We start from the raw sequence: 18,318 nt of genomic DNA, 5'->3' as shown, positions 1-18,318 counted from the left end.
ATGACAGATGCTTTATCTATCTGAGCCACCGATGACACAGAAGATAGCGCGACTGCAGGGATTTATCTCTGGCACGCCTCCCGTTAAACCCACATTCTCAACGTATTGTCCCGCACTATATTCGTAGTGCCCCCGCCCATTATACTCATTACTCGCGGCGCGTTGCCGATTCCCGTAAGAGTTCGGGCACCGTTTGTGCATTCGCACAGAACAAGAAGATGGTCAAGTCGCCGGTGAGCCTTAACTACATATATACACTAAGACGGTATCTGTTATTTCGGATATGTTCGAAAGAACATATACCATCTTAGTATACGATAGCACATTGGCAAAAAGTTATTGCTAGTACTTTCGAGAAAACCTAACGTTACAAGAGATTTTCAAGAATTCAATTCTTTATTTTAATCTGTGAGAGAAGCATAAACATTCCATCTCACATTCTTGCAACATTTACATTTAGTGAGAATTTCAAATGTTACTAACAATTCCGAAAAGGTTAGTATATAACTCTATTGCTGTTTTATGATATGTAGCACCTTCACAAAAATTGTTACTAGTACTTAGTAAAAGACTTCACGTTACAAGGGATTTTCAAGAATTCAGTTGTTTATTTTAATGTGTGAGAGAAGCGTAAACATATTTAGACTCAAGAAAAATATATGAACATTCTCAGAAGTTATAGGTGCATGTGATACACCGAGAAAAGATAAAATTATTCTGAGATTACAAAGAATGTACCTTAAGAGGTGTGTAACGAAAAACGTCGTCATCAATAAATTTGCGTTCTGTTGGACCTTGTAGGAAAAATCCACTGTGAAAGCTCAATCTTCTCATTACAGTCTTGTCTGAATGTGGGTTGTCACAGCTACTGGCACAGAAACATTTGACAACAGTTCAAAAGAAATTGTTGAGACAGAAATGTTGACAGGTCAGAGCGAGAGCGAAAACTTCTGTCTGGTGTAGAATCTTCTGAAATACTAAGCTCCGTGCGTCGGATCAACTGAACGATGCAAAGCATGTAAGAGAAGTACATAATTTATGGCAGTGTCTACAGTAATGTATGACATCCTAATAAATATGTAAAACAATAAACTGGTAGCCAAGATCGCAGGAATTTCTTTTATTCCATGATAAACGGTTTCGGCGAAACTAAAGACGCCATCATCGAATATTATGACACATACAGGTTACAACATCAACGCAAACAATGGTGATATTAATAGTTATCTATAACACGCACGCCCTGTAGGCCATTGCAGACTACTATTATTAACACCATTGTTTGCCTTGATGTTGTAACCTGTATGTGTCCTAAGATCCGATGATGACGGCTTTAGTTTCGCCGAAGCAGGAAATTTTGGAATAAAAAGAATTCCGGCGATCTTGGCTACCAGTTTATTGTTTTACAAGCATCTAGATAGCTCCCACATGAGCACAATGTGCTCCCTACAACATCCTAATAAATATTAATAGACTGAAAGACTTACAGCATTTAATCCATGGTCGCTGAATACCGGGACAGATCCGCATTAGAAGCATTGCATTGCTGAACAATTTTCCAAAATCGGGCATCCACTGACATCCAGTTTCGTTCTCACACCGTACTCTGAGCACTGCTCACTGCTTTCAGTTAAGGCAAAGACAGAATGTTTGCTGCTAAACGAAAAAGATTTTCGCTTGAAAGCTAACGATGCTCGGAGGTCTAACATGACATACTACTTCGTCCTGAATACCTTCATTCTTGTTTCAAGTGACTGTAGGGGCTCGTCATTAATGATTTAAGAACGAGCTAGGTACCTATCAGAAAAACGAAATAGCCATTAAAGTCAGTATCCTCTCAACATTTTGATTACAGTGCACTTCAAGAGCACTTCTTATATGTTTTACTGGATAATGCTACCGTCGCTTTCTTTAAGCATGAATTTATGTCTGAGGCATGTCAGTTGTTATTATTTTTACATAAAAAGGAATTATCTTTTCAATGAACATCATATCAAATGGTTCAAATGGCTCTGCGCACTATGAGACTTAACTGCTGAGGTCATCAGTCTCCTAGAACGTAGAACTACTTAAACCTAACTAGCCTAAGGACATCACACACATCCATGCCAGAGGCAGGATTCGAACCTGCGACCGTAGCAGTCACGCGGTTCTGAACTGAAGCGCCTAGAACCGCTCGACCACCGTGGCCGGCTGAACATCATATCCTGCACCTTTCATTTTTATTTACGAATTACTGAATTTATTAATGATGCATTTGCTGTCCATGCCTGTGATCACTTTCAGAACTCAAATTAATAATCAAAATAATTAATTTAGTAAGGCACAACCTTAAGTTGCTCGTATACCGATGTACCACCACGTTAAAGTAAAAACAGTGAATAGCTGAGGGTGTATGAATGAGAACTGACGCGTGTTTCAGTTCACAAAACAATGACATGTTTTATTAATCATTTTGTCACTACAACTAGCTGATAAATCTTACGCAAAAACGACAAACACAAACCAGGAAAAGAATGGGCTTTCACTGGCAAAGCATACATTGGGGTGGAAGCTATACAAATTCTCCTATGAATTAATCCCTGATACAATGCAATTTGACTTTGTTTACATTTATCCCGTGTGAGGTCCGACTCTATTCAAATGGAATAAATTACTACCAAGTATGCCACAATCTATGGCTGACCTGACTACATGGAACTGTGAGTATCATTGAGCAACCCTTCACCGGTGCAGCAGTATTTTACCCTTTCGCCTTAATTCAGGCAGCAGCACAAAACAGCACGCTGTGGGCCAGAAGCGGTGCGCTGCGGCAGCTGTAATGTTCTGACGTGTCCACGCAAATTTGCAAACTATGGGGTCTGGTGTTCTGACTGTAAGAATGCGGGAAACTATCAGAGTCATGAAATCAGGGAAAGTTTCAGTGTGACACAAATTATATCGGAGATGCAGTTCCATTGCTGGTACATTGTAAACTGCCACTGGCTCTCAGTCCACCACAAGATACACAACACATGCGTCGCCCATTAGGGAATGACCTGAAGCTCGCCGCCAGGGGAGGACCAGAAGACAAAGCGGAAAAAAATCACAACCACTTTCCACTAAGCCTCAGTAAGAGACCGAGATAGGGGAAAAAAAGCCCTCACCTTAATCTCCATCTTGACTGGGAGAGCAAGCCTCCACGTATCCTGAGAGGAGCCAATCAGCGACTCAGAAACTTACACCACTGGCCATAAATTTGCTACAGCAAGAAGAAATGCAGATGATAAGCGGGTATTCATTGGACAAATATATCATACTACAACTGTCATGTGATTACATTTTCACGTAATTTGGGTGCATAAATCCTGAGTAAACAGTACCCAGAACAACCACCTCTGGCCGTAATAACGGCCTTGATACGCCTGGGCATTGAGTCAAACAGAGCTTGGATGGCGTGTACAGGTACAGCTGCCAATGCAGCTTCAACACGATGCCACAGTTCACCAAGAGTAGTGACTGGCGTATTGTGACGAGGTAGTTGCTCGGCCGCCATAGACAAGACGTTTTCAATTGGTGAGAAATCTGGAGAATGTGCTGGTCATGGCAGCATGCGAACATTTTCTGTATCCAGAAAGGCCAGTACAGGACCTGCATCAAGCGGCCGTGCATTATTCTGCTGAAATGTAGGGAGTCACAGGGATCGAATGAAGGGTAGAACCACGGGTCGTAACACATCTGAAATGTAACGTCCACTGTTCAAAGTGCCGTCAATGCGAACAAGAGGCGACTGAGACGAGTAACCAATGGCACCCATACCATCGCGCAGTGTGATACGCCAGTATGGCGATGACGAATACACGCTTCCAATGTGCGTTCACCGCGATGTCGCCGAACACGGATGCGACCATGCAGTAAACAGAACCTGGATTCATCATAAAAAATGACGTTTAGCCATTCGTGCACCCAGGATCGTCGCAGGCGCTCCTGTCCGTGATGCAGCGTCAAGGGTAACCGCAGCCATGGTCTCCGAGCTGATAGTCCATGCTGCTGCAAACGTCGTCGAACTGTTGGTGCAGATGGTTGTTGTCTTGCAAACGTCCCCATCTGCTGACTTAGGGATCGAGACGTGGCTGCAAGATATGTTACAGCCTTGCGGATAAGATGCCTGTCATCTCGTCTGCTAGTAATACTAGGCTGTTGGGATCCAGCACGGCCTTCCGTAATACCCTCCTGAACCCACCGATTCCTTATTCTGATAACAGTCATTGGATCTCGATCAACGCGAGCAGCAATGTCGTGATACGATAAATCGCAATCGCCATAGGCTACAATCCGAACTTTATCAAAGTCTGAAACGTGATCGTACGCATATTTCCTCCTTACTCGAGGCATCGCCGTCTGGGATTAGCCGAGCTTTCTAAGGCGCTGCAGTCATGGACTGTGCGGCTGGTCCTGAGGAGGTTCGAGTCCTCCCTCGGGCATGGGTGTGTGTGTTTGTTCGTAGGATAATTTAGGTCAAGTAGTATGTAAGCTTAGGAATTGATGACCTTAGCAGTTAAGTCCCATAAGATTTCACACACAGTTGAACATTATTACACGAGGCATCACAACAACGTTTCACCAGGCAACGCCGGTCAACTGCTGTTTGTGTATGAGAAATCGGTTGGAAACTTTCCTCATGTCAGCACGTTGTAGGTGTCGCCACCTGCGCCAGCCGTGTCTGAATGCTCTGAAAGGCTAATCGTTTGCATATCACAGCATCTTCATCCTGTCGGTTAAATTTCGCGTCTGTAGCACGTCATCTTCGTGGTGTAGCAATTTTAATGGCAAGTAGTGTATGTCTGAAAAAGTAAGGTTTTGACTATTGTGGCGTTGTTCTCACGGTAAGCATGGCCATGTTTTGGCAAAACAGTATCTATCTAGACCACAGTCCCTCATTTTAGGAGAGATCTTATCTTTCCAGGCTGATCATTTACTATTTATGATGGAACACTGTTAAACTTCCCAGATAGTCGTTCCCGTAAAATATATGTTTTTGCCGCTCGCCAAAAGAACCTGACCACTTACTGGCGTTAGGAAGGCTACAGTCTTGCCTGCACTAAACCCACGCACCATCCACTCAGTGTGTAACGTCTCAGCTTCTATCATGAGAAAGCACAGTCTTATGGCTTCTCCACCGTTAGCGCAAAGCCTCAGTTTACTTTACGCCAACTGGCTGCTTTCGAGATGCAATGTCGCCTGGCCCAGGGAAAATGTTTTGCGAACTGGCACTCTTCTCCCCGACTCTAAGCGGAAGGAAGAGAGGGGTTAGGGCAGAAGTTACCCTGCAGATACGATCCACTGAGCGCTGCTTCTCAGAATCACTCACACAGGCAGGTCGCTATATTCAACATTTATGGCCCACATTTCATCTCTCTCCCTGTTCTCCGCCGCCTCCACTACGGCCCATCGGGTACAAATTCTCTACAGGTCACGCATGACATGCAGTTATATGGACAGTCGGCCCACAATTTCCTCATATAAAAACTCATTAGCCACAGTAGCAAAAGTAGTACCGGAGAACACCGACATCATCACCTAAAATATGAACTTTAATCTGCCAGACAATGTTGTTAAATTGAGGGAGTAGCGCGCAACATCTCAAACTTATTAGGTTCAAATGGTTCAAATGGCTCTGAGCACTATGGGACTTCACAGCTGTGGTCATCAGTCCCCTAGAACTTAGAACTACTTAAACCTAACTAACCTAAGGACACCACACACATCTATGCCCGAGGCAGGATTCGAACCTGCGACCGTAGCAGTCGCGCGGTTCCGGACTGAGCGCCTAGAACCGCTAGACCACCACGGCCGGCAAACGTATGAGGTACCAAGAATAAAGAACAGTCACAGTTTTAAAAATTGTTGATCGCTTTGGAATCCGATAGGTTCAATTTTTTTTCCAAGAGTCAAGCTAGTAACTGAATTGCTACTGCACTGGGTTTGTTTCCAAATATCTGTCCGATTGAAACTTCCTGGCAGATTGAAACTGTGTGCCCGACCGAGACTCGAACTCGGGACCTTTGCCCGAGAAGTAAAGCTGTGAGTACAGGGCGTGAGCCGTGCTTCGGTAGCTCGGTTGGTAGAGCACTTGCCCGCGGAAGGCAAAGGTCCCGAGTTCGAGTCTCGGTCGAGCATACAGATTTAATCTGCCAGGAAGTTTCACATCAGCGCACACTCCGCTGCAGAGTGAAAGTCTCATTCTGGATCTGTCCGATTCTTTCATTAGATAAGATTATGATGTAGAGCCTTCCAGTGATACAAAAATCTTTTGTATGTCCTACGTCCTATGTCAAAACAAATGAAATCCTTGGCACGTTCTGCTCATTATTTAGTATTTGGGTGCACATAACCTTTGCATAATACGTCCTTGGAGCTGTGGGGCTCCGCTTGTATTTTCTTTTTCCTTTTCGTTTACGTGACAACGCAATGATGCACCTTCAGGCCTACATCTTCTTATGCAGCTGAAAAGCAGCGAAGGGAGGGAGCAAAAGTTACTGGAGAAAGGAGAGCCATTTGGTTTTACGCGTATCATTTTCTATCACTCGAAAGTGTAAAACATTGTCTTGAACGAGGCCCCTGGCGGAATTCGTTTCCGAAGAGCGCATTGTTTGGCGTGTTTTGGAAGCTTCCAGACCCAGCAGTTGTCGAAAAGTACATTTCGAAATCAGTTAGATGTAACAGGAGAAAAGACACTCCTGGAAATGCGCTGAGCTACCTAAGAAATTCTTATTTTTAATTCCCTCAAGGCTCCTCACTTTTACGAGTATTTCTTCGATGAGTGAAGAGGAAATCATTGGTCCATATTTGCTATGTTTCGGCAGGTTACGATGAATAATTTAAGTGAAAGTCATAAGATGCGTAGGATTAAACCAGAGCGTACATATTAAAACTTCTGTTTCTGAAGTGTCGATGGACGATATTTACTTTACATTGAAACATAATGGAACATAAAACTCAATTGTTTTAAGGTATTTTTAATTAAACGAAAAAGTAGTGGCTGAGTGAGATGACTGGTGCTACATTTCTCTAAACACCAATTCAGTTTTTGACTTACATACCGAATGAAGCTCGAAATTCACATAGATGCTCAGTTTGGATTTCATTACTACCGTAGTTGAAACTAGTTTCTACATTTAGTGCAATGTCTGTATTTGAAAGTGACTATATAGTTCGATGCACACGTCTTTCACACATGACTGGATGTCTGAGGGAATAGACGCTGGTGACGATTTATAGCCGTATTAAATTAAGAATGCGATATTACTACGGTATGGCTTACTGTAGGCACATGAAAATTCATGCCAGTGCCGGACTCGAACCTGAATTTTCCTCTTATCTGCCAGAAAGGCATTTCCATCGAACTGTACAGACTGCACTAACTGTATTTCATGCCAAAGAAAGACAAAATAAAAAGCAAAAAAAAAAAACTAAAACCAAACAAACTAAAGAAAAATATTGTCTGTTACTATATAGGCCTCATTCAGACAGTGTGCGAGCACTATGGGATGCAGACACTATGAGTTACGGAAATTTGGATCGGTCTGTGAGGCATACACGAGGGCTGGACTGGTTAAAGTGACCGCTGGCAATTAACGAACAATTTGGTCGTGCACAAGTTTACATGTGTCTGTAGTGAATCACGAAGCAGATGTAATGTCGAACTCACGAAATTTGAATACATTTGATACCTAGTTTATACACCGGCAAGTTGTAGCAAATGGAAATTAGTATTTTTCACGACTTTTTTTCAGTGGCAAACATGCTGATCACTAAACTTCCGCCAAATTTATTCCGGTTCTGTTTTAATAATATTTATTTCGAGTGTGTTATTTTCTCAGACATGTACCCACTGTAGTTTGACTCGAATTTCACTCTCTGGAAGCGCACTGGTTGACATCGAAAGTTAAGCACCCAGTGTGGCCTCGTACGTATAGACAAAATTGGCAGATGATAAGGGCTGCAATTCTCTGTGACAGGTAACACGACCACCAAAGTGCATTAGTGTCGTTACGAGGGTTGTTTGGAAAATGAGAAACGATCGGTCGCGAAATGGAAACCACTGTGAAAATCCAACGAGGCTTTTCACAGACGTTTTGGGCAGTGTCTCTAGCATGCCGGACGATCGCATTAAGATGCTCTTTTCAGCTGTGAGCGCATTGTGAGCGAGTTAAGGTGCCTAGAACAACAATGTCTCCCGCCATGTAGGAGGGGCCGGTGAGAGGCTTCGCCTTAATGAATGCAGCAAACCTAACACAACTGCCACGCACCTTCTTCTTCATGACAGTTCTCAGCCACACTTTGCAGGGGCTGTGAATACGCTCCTGCAGCCTTTTCGACGGGAAGTGTTCGATCACCCACGACACAGCCCTAATCTGCTAGTACTACCATCTCTGTTTACGTGAAACGCTGGATACGAAGACAATACTTGGGCGCAGGCTACGCTCTATAGACCAGCATAGAGACTTGTCGGAAAGCACAGGCTGCTGCCTTCTATGACGATAGTGTTGGAAATTTGGTATAACGCTCCGACAAATCTCTAAGTCGGAGCGGCGATTGTGTAGAGAAGTATCTGGAACGTGTAGCTAAATGTCCAAAGAAAACAGATTTTCACTGTGGTTTCCATTTCGCGACAGATCGTTCCTTACTTTCCCAACAATCCTCGTACTAGGGTACATAATGAGCGTATACAGCGTGAAATGTTGAGTGACCACTGTGAACGATAAATGGATGGCACGTATTCGATTAGACAACGTTGTTAACTGATGACAGATATCGAAAAGCGCTTTATTGTGCGTCTCAGTTTGCCTGGGTGGTAGATCCGTGCAGTAACTAGATTCTTTGGGGCAGTAGGAGTTGACAATCGTCCGACGTTAGACTGTACGGGATGTGAGGGCAAGCGTAGTAGTCGTCTAGGTTACAAGGCATCACGTCTGACCAGCACAGAGGAAGATCACCAAATTGTGCACCAGGCACATCGCAACGCCTTCTAATTTGCTCCTGCCATCTGAGAACAAGTATTGCACTCCGTGGAACGTTCTGTCTCATTGGTTGGAGACCAGCAGCAGCCGGAATAGAGACTTAATGGCTGCCATTAACACTACAACACAGGCGACTGCTTACGTAGTAGTTCTGTGACCGGAGAGCACAGACTACTGATGAATAGCTTCACCCTCTGTTCATCGATTAATCACGGTTCCGCAATACCCCAACTTCTTGCATCCTCGTGTTGTGAGATGTGGTGATTGTGGTTGCTGTTCTGCATACCTAACAGATGCAAAATTAGAGTCCTCGTGATCACAAAACAGAGTGAAGCTCCCTACGCCAACATGCGAATTTACATTTAATATGTAATGAAAGAAGTCGTTCAACAGATACGATCTTATCGAATCTCAATTTAACATGGATAGATCCACCTTTAACAGTTACTAGTCGTGTATTGAATACGCAGGTCAACCAACACAGGACACTACTTATCAGTTACGGGATGTGTCTAGCTACTCGCTGAAAATGCACGCTTATAAAAGATGCTACTTATTTCCCTTGATATGCAATCAAGTTAGAAAACTTTCAACTAGATAACAATGAACGCGAAGTTAAAGAAACAATTACATCTATCTCTGATGTAGGCACCAGTTTTGCGATCGCGTAATAGATATTGCCAATGGTTAAGCGAAATGCATGTCAGAAAGTACTAATGAAAATTTATCTCGGAAGAGCAAACTCTATTCAAATATGCAAAGTGCATACTCCAAATCAATACAACTACCTGCAGCCACCAGTTACCGAAAGTTAGAAAATACCGCAAAATTAGAAAATACCGCGCATCCTGAATTATACGACGGAAAAGCATTGCTGCCTGCAACTCATCAAATAATTGCCATTACTCATGACTGCATCAGTGCCAGCCGTGTGCGGAAGATAACAGTGATAGGGTCCCGTCCTCGCTTGCTGCGAGAAACGCAGGAAACACATCCACAATAAGCCTGACTTACAACATGTGGCAAAGTGTTGTTCACCAGAAGTGTGACTTGAAACATATTCCTCAGAGCTAATAACCCTGAGCAGTATGTTTAGAGGACTTGTTTCTATAACTGAACATGCAGTCAACTAAGGAGATGCGCTTTGTAAGAGATTTTACCCCAGGCACCACCTTATCTCTCATTTCAAAGGAAATGAAAAGTAGGTCTTCGGGTTATAAGGGCCAACGACATTGTGCAAAGAATGACTCGAAGCATTCTGAAACCCACTTTAATTCAATATACCCATAAAATAAAAACTACCTAGACACTTTTAATGTGAATTCGCTCTTCAAAACATGAACACTTTGAAGCTTAATAAACTTGTTAAACAAAAATATATAAAGACAATACCAGTGCAGGAAATGAGATTTACTGATTAACAGCTTTTCTATTCAGAAGGTCTCAGAATATTTAAAGAAAAGCACAAAAAGTGTTATGAAAAATGTACTCCAATTTGGAACAGGTTTCTTTGTAAACAAAACAATACTAAACTCAATCAATTAATGAATGGCCTTCCACTCCAACACTTAATTCAGCAAACAAAGTTTGCACTTTTCTCTCTGAAAATGCGCCAACAAATGAGAAAACAAAACACAGAGAGTGCATACAGATTTTGTTTTGTAAAATATATAAAACACTCTAGATCACAATCCATTGAAAATCGTAGTACTACCACTTGGACACTTTAATGCACAAATGGCAAAGAACATCAGCACAGATCAATTGTATGGAAATCCCTTGCACATGAAAGAACCATCACAAACGGAAAAGACTCTCAAGCCTATGTTGGCAGCATAAGATAGTACTAAAAGTCTGCATTCATAAAAAAATTTCCAAGGAAAGAAACAATATGGTATTATCAGATCTCATATTTGATGAGAAACAACTCTGTCTCGTTGCTGTAAGTAGGCACACTGCAGTGAATGTAATAAATCTCAAAGGTGCCAAAAGTGCTGATTTAGATTCAGACCACTACATATCTATCATTAAATTCAAGATTAGATCAATATTTAGAAAAAATAATCAATACCAACCCAGAGAGTTTGGCATACAGAAGTTACCTAGAGAAAATGATTACAATATGCAGTCGGTAAAAAGAATATGTACCTCTTCGGAACCATTTCAAAAAGGCATTATTGAGACTGCAGAAGAAACCATCTCTCTTAAAAAGAAATGGAAAATGCTTGGTGGAAAGATGACTGTGATGAGTTTATCATGAAGAGGCTACGAGCCTGAAATATCTGGAACCCAGAAAAAATAATAATAAAAGGAAAACATTATAGAATCAAGGAAACATGCATCAAACTGTCTCAGAAATATCGTAATACAACATACAATGCCTCAACTAACGCCAATTGAGTCCTGTCTTAAGAAGAACACAAGGAATTTCTATAAAACATTCTAAAGTAGTTTAAAGGAGTGCACACCATCAAGTTTACAGTTAATAGTTCCAAAAAGATAAAAAACTGGATACAGTAACACAGAGACCGAGCGAGGTGGCGCAGTGGTTAGAACACTGGACTCGTATTTGGGAGGACGGCAGTTAAAACCAACGTCTGGTCATCTTGATAAACACAGTAAACTGCCTAGTTCTTGCGAACTACTTCAAAGAACTACACAACTGTGATCCAACAACAGAGGTACTTCATTTTGGTAATGTAAATAACCAACAATAGAAGACATCAGAGGAATCATAAAACAACTTTAAAATAAAAAAGCATCAGCAGAAGACAATATATTTACGGAATGTTGCGTCTGTTCTTGGAAGAACATGGACATATTCATAACTTGAATAAAACGTTTTAACATTGTGATACATTAATGCTATACAAAAAAAGAAAGAAAACTGATCGTAAGAATTTTAGAGCGACCTTCCTCTTACTACGGACATATAAGACCTTGTCCAATGTTACAATGTGTGTGAAATCTTATGGGACTTAACTGCTAAAGTCATCAGTCCATAAACTTACACATTTCTTAACCTAAATTATCCTAAGGACAAACACACACACCCATGCCCGAGGGAGGACTCGAACCTGCGCTCGGATCAGCCGCACAGTCCATGACTGCAGCACCTTAGACCGCTCGGCTTAACCCGCGCGGCTAAGACCTTCTCCACGGCACTTTTAAAGAGAGCTGAAGGAACACTCAAGTATATAGCACAATATACAAGTTTATCATTCTGGATTTAGGAAGGGAAGGACGCACGTAGCAAGTATTAAATCTAAAGAAAATAACCGAAATCAGGAAAAACAGTTTTTAAATGTTAAGAAGGCATACAACTCACTTGATAGAAACACACTAATCAACATTTTAAAAGAATTCAGACTTGACAATGAAACAACAGAAATAACTAAATGGATATGAACAAACAAACATTAAGGGTAAATTTATAGTGACACTGTCAAAACCTTTGAAATAAAATTAGGAGTAAAACAGGGAGATGGTTAATCACCCGTAATTTTTAACTTCACATTAGAGAAGGTAGTGAGGGAATGGAGAAGAAACCCTAACATAATCATCATATATTGTCTACCTTTTGTAGATGGCATGGCATTAATTACTGACTCACTGGACAGTGGCAGTAAAAAAACCAAATAATTACAGGAATAAGCAGAAAAAAAAACAGAAGTAAAACTGCCATCATCATGACAAACATCAATGATGGCCATCCAAATCTCAAAATTGATAACAACACAAAATCAGAAACAAACTGTTTTAAATACCTAGTAGAACAGATAACAAGCAACAGAAAAGAAAACTAGCCAAAGGAAATAGAGTGCATAGAAATGGCATTCCAAACTACAAAAAATATATAGCAAAAAGTTTTACCCTGGAACACAACAGTAAGAACCTATCAAACAGTGGTAAGGTGTGAAACACTGTATGCAGCACAAACACTCAAACTAAGAACTGGAAAAGTTGGAAGAAGTATTCTAAGGAAAAAACTGGGACCTAGAAGTAGTACCAATACTGAATAAATTAAGATCAAACAGAGATGAAAATTCAAAAAAAGACTACAGTTTTATGGTCACATAATACCGAGTGGATAGTAACTGACCAACCAAGCAAATCCGAAATTGTCAAAGATACGACAAACACAGTAATTGGAAAAGACATAATAGATAACGAAGTCCTCTCTCGGGAAGTAACACGAAAGGTAGGATTTCTGTAAAAATAGAGCTCTGCAAAAGGAAGGAAGGGGACCCAGGAAGAAAAGGAGCGACACTCTCGAAGGATGAAGGAAGTTTGGGAGCAAAAAAAAAAAAAAAAAAAAAAATAGAAGTAGATGATTTACAGTACCCTCCAAAAGGGTTATTCGAATAAATAGTAATAAATATGCTTCGAGACATTGCGTAGCCAGCGATAAATTGCACATACTATTGAAACAGATCGTAGCGCTCTCTAGAAAATGGGGAATGCTTATAGCCTCTAATTTTCATGTTATGAGGGAGATAAAAGTAATGTATTGGGAGTAATAGGATCTGACCTTCTGTGAAGAGGGTGAATGCAGTTGCCAGAATATAATATTGTTGGGGGACTCTTTGATAACTTTGTAATTGACTGAATTACGTTAGACTGGACACGATTCTTATAGTGTTATAGTGATTAAGATGTAAGGGATTGTTATGAGAGATTATAAGAATGTACGATATTAAGCTTCAACTATACGTCCAGCGTTTCGGCCACAATTTTCTGAACCTCAGTTTCCATGTTTAAGGATTTATGTCTACGCAAGTTGTGGGAATGTGTGAAGGATAACGGGTTTAATGGAACATGCACCGCGACCTTTGCTTTCTGAGCAAGTCACTTGATTGCGAAACTTCATTTCACAATTACAACTAGTTTACAACTCGTTCATACGCCACGCAGAGAGCCGCAGTGGCAGAGATACTGACTCCCTGCTTCTTATAATCACGACACAGAGCTGAAGAGCGAACGCTTTAGCTAATGTACCTAGTTTCTGGCATTTCTGCTCTGATGCTACACAACTGGATTTCAGTGCACTGAACAAGGTTAAATTGCTATTTCATCCCAATCAGTGAAATATCTACAGTCACAGGACATCTGAGTCATATTACGTGAATTATTAATATGGAAATATAATAAACGGTGAGCATTAGAAGATAAATTTTGCAGATCTTATTGAGATATGTACTGCATTTGTTTCGTGTACTGCTGCAGGAGAAAAATGGAACTGAACAGCCCATGAACTGGTGCCTCTCGTACGCGCTCCACACAGCACAGTTACATACCCTTGAGGCAAGCTCTGGCCATTTGTTACAACTGAACTGGTATGATCTCAATATTAGATATAGATTTTGTCTTGCTGTGTCACAGTGTGGCCCAGTCTGTATTTGGATTTCTGTTACCAGTAAGACTATACCATTTGTCAAAAAAAAAAAAAAAAATGGTTGAAATGCTTCTGAGTACTATGGGACTTAACGTCTCAGGTCATCAGTCCCCTAGAACTTAGAACTACTTAAACTAACTAACCTAAGGATATCACACACACACACACATGCCCGAGGCAGGACTCGAAGCTGCGACCGTAGCTGTCGCGCGGTTCCAGACTGAAGCGCCTAGAACAGTTCGGCCACCAACGGTCGGCACCTTTTGTCATCTAGCAAATCTTTCTGAAATATTTTGAATTATATTCTACGTGACTATTATTGTTTACCATACTTGTGTGCTGTATTAGTTTTAAATTGTGTGTCGCTATCAAGAGTAGATATCCCCACATCAGATCTGGAGCATTCATCTGTTATGGTGAAAACTAGGTCATAATATGGCATTACTCAACAACAGCAGTCTAACGTACAGGATATCGAGGATATGGTAGTGATTTTGGTTAATGTCAGTCCATTCGTAATTGAACCGATGGTTCAAATTTTAGGACTTAAGTGTTTAGTCTCTAGACAATCTGAAATAACAACTCGTCAAACTAAGGAGGCCAATTATCAAAATAGTTTACACACTGAAAAAGACAGCGTATAACTGCGGTTTCCCTGGAGCAGACTTATGTGGTCACACATGTAACTGCATTAGCTAATGAAACTATAGAACTTTAGAAGGCACAGGAGCAATTTCCCTGGTAGATAGAAAACTTACCTAATGAGTTGTAAGAAGTCAAGACCAGGATAGGAACATCAGATTAAACGGCAGCTGAAGTATTTGGGGCAAGTGATGAATATCAGTGCTTGACTTTAAAAGTTTACTGCCAAACATTTCGACACACACAAGCAAAATTTTACATTCGAAGTCAATAAATGGGCAACTACTATGGATGACCAAGCTACCCTACATGTCACAGAACGAATGGAATTAGATGTAGCCAAACTACTCTGGTGAAATTCACCCACAGATCATGGAATGGAGAGGGAGCTGGACAACATAAAGCAGTAACTCGGTTCGAATTGTAAGCAGTGAAAGAACAAGATACTCTTCACAGTGGAGAAGGTTTCGCGTCGAGTTGAGGATTGGGGGGGCTATCCAGCAAAATCAAAGAGAGATGGGCTAATCTGACAGGCTGCATGCATCAAGCCCCAGATCACTTTGTAGTAAATTATATCCTTGCTAGCCAGTGCCAATAAATCATGGCCGTTCCCGTTCCAGCTACTAATCTACATGAAACTATGCTCAGGGAAGGGAAGTTGCTTAAATATAGATAATTCCAGCCATTTGTACTGGAAAAGAAGAATGTGAACCCTAATGTATTAATAAACGATTTCCAGAATGAGCTTCCTTATTAATGGAACGATCTGCAGAACGTAAGTTGCGTATCAGGATCGGAAGAAGGAGAAAATGTTTGTTCTATGGGTAACTGAAACGATGAAGTAGTGTACGAGAAATGAAGCTTCTGAGAAATAACTGCTGCCTAGATACTGGTCATGGAGTACTGAAGAGTGACTACAGCGGGAGTCTTAGTCTGTAGTTAGAATAGTATCTCAATAATTCAAGGTACTGGGGTCAAACTTGGTGCACACATATATTTTAAGGATTGTCAAAGCAAATTTGGAGGTAGATGTGTGTGAAAGGCTTTTAAATGTGCTAGAAAAAAATTTGAAAGAATTTCGCTCTACTGTTGGTTCTATTGATTTAATACAAGAGGATGCACGAGCTTGCTTCTCTCACAATGGATTTCACATGGGTCTGAGCCATGCACAACATAACAATCACCTGATGTGGGGTCCGCGGCTCGTGCTCTTGCGGTGCTCTGCGCACAGGGTCTCGGTTTTGATTCCAGATGGGGTCAGGGATTTTCTCTGCCTCGAAATGACTGGGTGTTGTGTGTCTTTCATCATCATTTCGTCCTCATGCACTCGCAAGTCGCCGTAGTGGCGTTAAAGAACTTGTGGTCTCCCGGCCACCAACGCCATACGCTCATTATTACCTGATGTGGGAAGCAATTATGAATTAGTCCGCTTGCAACAATAACACACCGACATTTGGAGGCATTGGTCAGGCAAATAATAACGGAAATAACTTCATACATAATCGTGGCCGTCACAATTGATAGAATCAAAGACACAACACGAATCAGAATCTGGCACAGTGGAAACAAATCCAGCTGCTACTACCAACCAGCAGTGTACCTCGTTGAAGATGAACCTAAGAATTAGCTTCTGTAATCGCTTGATGCCTCGCATTTCCCATAAAATTTTAGAATGCATGGAGTTACCCGAATTCCCAGCAAGAGACTGGAAGAGAGCTGTTGATATGAAATCCCAGACTGTATGGTTGTAGCCAAGGAAGTTTATTACAGTAGGAAATGTAGTGATATGAAATCCCAGACTGTATGGTTGTACCCAAGGAAGTTTATTACAGTAGGAAATGTAGTGGAAGTATCTTTGTTTCTGTCACTTGGGGATTTAATAATACATCGCATCTTGAGACTTGACATTTTCCCTGAAAAGAACGCCCCATTCGACTTTTCTATGGGCCATGACTATTTCCAGGTCCACAGAACTTTCACCAGGCCCAAACCGCTGAAGCAGGGTGGATTTATAGAACAGGCAACACTCCAGATAATAGCTTGTCTACAATTAGTAAAACAAACGACGAACGTTTCCTGTTTCGACTGCAAAGTACTATCGAAGAGCAAGTTTACCAGAAACGGGTTAACGGGAAGATCTAGGACTATCACAGAGACAACAGTTAACACATCTCCGTTTACATTATAAAAGGATACACTTGACACATCGAGATATTTTCTTGTCGAAATTTGTGCCATAGTCTTTATCCAATTTCATGTCCCAACATAAGGCTGTAAAAAATTTAATCACGCAGCTATTTCAATGGTATTTAATTGTCTGGATCAACTATTTACAGGAATCTGAGGAAAGCATCAATAATATTCTGCATATATTCCCTTGGTTCACTCCTATAGAATTGATGTATGCCCAAAGGAGAACTATGAGTGGCTGAATGTGGTACCCTGAGTCCCTTCTGAGACATATCAAGCGAAGGAGAGATTCAAGAGCTTTTTGTTAAGTTAACAAAGAAAGCAATAAAAGGAAAGTAACCACAAGTTTGCCAAATTTAGTACAGCAACTTCAAATCGGAAAATAGTGCTCATACAGAATCATTGATAGTCCTCATTACTGACAAATAAAAGAAATGGCAATTGTTGTAAAAGGAACCCTATACGTTATGGTACTTAGGATACCAAATCAACGGCCTTTTTTGGGATATTCAGGAACAGCTGTACCTCCACCAAGATTTTCGAAAGTACTCTTCATGAAGTGAAAAGACGAGACTTCAACTTTACCCATTCCAATGTGAATTCCCTTTCTTATGAATAATGAATGATTGTAATTCATTCTATTTGTGTAACATTGAGTCCTTTTGTTTCATCAACAAGATCTGTCTGTATATAGTTGTAAAATGTATAGTTGAAATCAGAAAGGAAATTACGACATGTCGAATGATTCAGTCTTATGTTACAGCTTGTAATAGATTCACAAATTATCTTATGCCGAATGACAGTATTTCCACATTTTGGTTTTACTTACATAAAAGGTTTACCTTATTTCTTACAGGAAATCTTTTAGTTATAATTTTAATTGGAGTAAATGTTATGTTCCCATCCTGATCTATTAATTTTCTTTTGCAGATAACCAGAGAATATATTGAGTTAACAAGCAGAAACATTGTTGTATTTATATTCAGTAGATCCGTTAATATCTGTCAAACAATCATTGATTTAGAATAATACCAGTGTTTTGTAAAAAGGACAGCTTAAAATTATTATTATCTTGTGTAGATAATCAGT

This window comes from Schistocerca americana, chromosome 5 (assembly GCF_021461395.2).
Source record: "Schistocerca americana isolate TAMUIC-IGC-003095 chromosome 5, iqSchAmer2.1, whole genome shotgun sequence".
NCBI lineage: Eukaryota > Metazoa > Arthropoda > Insecta > Orthoptera > Acrididae > Schistocerca > Schistocerca americana.
This window is presented reverse-complemented; position numbering follows the sequence as displayed.